General features: G+C 31.9%; 1 protein-coding gene across 1 annotated transcript in view; it reads left to right on the forward strand.

Annotated features, from left to right (window-relative positions):
- LOC107733017 (deleted in malignant brain tumors 1 protein-like) overlaps nucleotides 1-2,416 on the forward strand; it is a gene marked incomplete at its 3' end in the record, with an annotated part of 13,609 nt that overhangs the window by 8,824 nt on the left and 2,369 nt on the right. The gene's annotated exons all lie outside the window — the stretch shown is intronic.

The following is a 2,416-nucleotide window of genomic DNA, read 5'->3' on the forward strand; positions in this document are numbered from 1 at the left end:
CATTCAGCTACCACCCATCATTAATGGATTACAGTATCTTCAACTTAATAATATCATAATATTAAATATCAAAATATCATTCACTGATACAGTTAATATTTTGCTAAAGGACATTAGAATGTTATGGTGGCCGAGAGAGCTCAACGCGCTGCAACTTCAGAAAACACATGCAAATAGAAAAAGCACCAGCAAATTAAGAAAACACCTTCATCAGTCTGAGAGCACGTGCTGCAAATACTCCCAACATAACCAAATACAAAACACGCTGCAAATCCTCACAACACAAACACATAAAGAAATGCACAAGTAGCACAGACCACAACAAAAATACCCCAACAAAACGAAAATTAACGTTTTTTTTGGCGTTTTGATTACCATTTGTTACCACAGTTGTACAAATACCATGGTTAAACTATGGTTAGTGTAGTAAATCCATGGTTAATTTGTGCATGGTTACCATGGTTTAACTAGTAACCATTTTTTTGTTTTTATTTACTTTTTATATAATAAATGTATTAATTAATTAATTTTAAGGCTACGGTTAATTTTTATAAGGGAAGTATGGTAAAATAAATCTCACCTTTCAGAGCAAACATTGATCAGCATGCCCCAGCCGTTTTAGTCACTTTGCGGTTCCCTTAAACATTTCTGATGTCTGTGCCTATTTGCAGCACGTTTCTGTTTTTGCAGCACATTTCTTTATTGTTTGTGTTGTGAGTATTTGCAGCATGCGTGTTGTCAAACTGATGAAGATGTTTTCTTAAGTTGCATGTGTTTTTTCATTTCTCTCTCGCCCACCGTAGAATGTACTTAATACGTTTACAAACAGCAGACATGAGCAGTAATCTTTCCTTTTAAATTAATATAATAACTCTTTTTAAAAAAAAATTTATATATATACTGATTCATTCATTCTTTATTTAACCAGGATAAAAACTCATTGAGATTAAAACCTCTTACAAGAGTGACCTGGCCAAAAAAGCAGAAACAAATAACATAAATATACAAGTTTACATCAAGTTTACATGTCCTAAGCCTGTAAATGGTTGTTTAATGTTGGTAATTTCCCCTGCTTATTAAAAAATTACATTCATTTTCATTACAGTAGCAAACATTTGAACGAGACATCTCAACATATGTATTACAAATGTCAAAGTGTTCATTCTGAAATCTGAATAAATATGTATGCTTTGTAATGTATGCACCGTGTACAGTTATTCACTGTGCTTATGTAATTATGTTGTTGTAATATTGTTTTTATTAGTACAGTAGGATAACTGCAAATGTTTCAAAAATGATTTAGTTAACAGAATGCAATTTGAAGCACTTAATGATTTAAACATTGCTTAAATTAATAATTACATACAAAACATTTTACTCCAATGGAAACTGTAATTCAGTAAAACGCCATAGAATTTGTGCAGTCTTGAAGAGACTGAAATAGATGTTGCTCAATCAGGAAATAAAATACATAATTTATTCAGAGAAATAATGCTGACTTTGTACAGACTTTAAAGACGTGAAGCTTTAGTGAAGTTGGTGTGTGGCAGTATCTCTGTGCTGCTGACTGGAGGTTCATCATGATGGTCAGTGGGGAACAGTGTGTGATGATGACTGCAGTTCTGTTATATAATCTGTTTCTACAATATATTTTTGCTTTTTATTTATTTTTCACACTGTTCCTTTAAGGGCTTAACAGATATAAATGTCACTTTATCAGTTTAATGTTTCAGAGCTTATAATGTGTGTGAGAACAATGTTCACACTAAACGATGATGATGTCATCATTAATGGACAGCGCTGGACGAGTTACACAGAACTGCATTAAATATTCTTCTTTTATGTGTATTAGTTTAACGGTAACTGTGTATATATCCCAAAGGAGCAGATGAAATAGAAACAAAGGAATTTTAAAGAACTCAGAAACGAAAAAACACACTAGCATAAACATAAAACATCATCATAACATCAACACAAGACCAAAAACTGAAGAAACTGAGGGCTGATATATACTTGCAGGGAGTAATCAAGGGAACAAGAAGTGGGAGCTAATCAGGACAGATGCTAAAGCAGGTCTGTTTATAAGTTTATATCCCTTCTACCCTTGAAGGTAGAAAGAAGTGTGCTTAATGTGCACTTATAATATACATCAAATTAAAGGCCACTTAGGTATATCTAAACTGAGTACTCACTTTATGTTTCTTAACACACTAAGTGCACTTAAAAATGTGCTTTGTAATTTTGTGCATTTAAGTTTTACTTAAACTTGCATTTTAAATCACTATGTTTTTGTCATGCTTTAAAGAGGTAGTTATGTTGATGTATTGATTAATATACTAAAGCACATGTAAAATAATTGACTTTCATTTCAATTGAAGTGTGTTGTCCAAAATTACATTTGTTAATGTATTTTAAA

This window comes from Sinocyclocheilus rhinocerous, unplaced genomic scaffold (genome assembly GCF_001515625.1).
Source record: "Sinocyclocheilus rhinocerous isolate Xijiao unplaced genomic scaffold, SAMN03320098_v1.1 scaffold5663, whole genome shotgun sequence".
In the NCBI taxonomy this organism is placed as follows: domain Eukaryota; kingdom Metazoa; phylum Chordata; class Actinopteri; order Cypriniformes; family Cyprinidae; genus Sinocyclocheilus; species Sinocyclocheilus rhinocerous.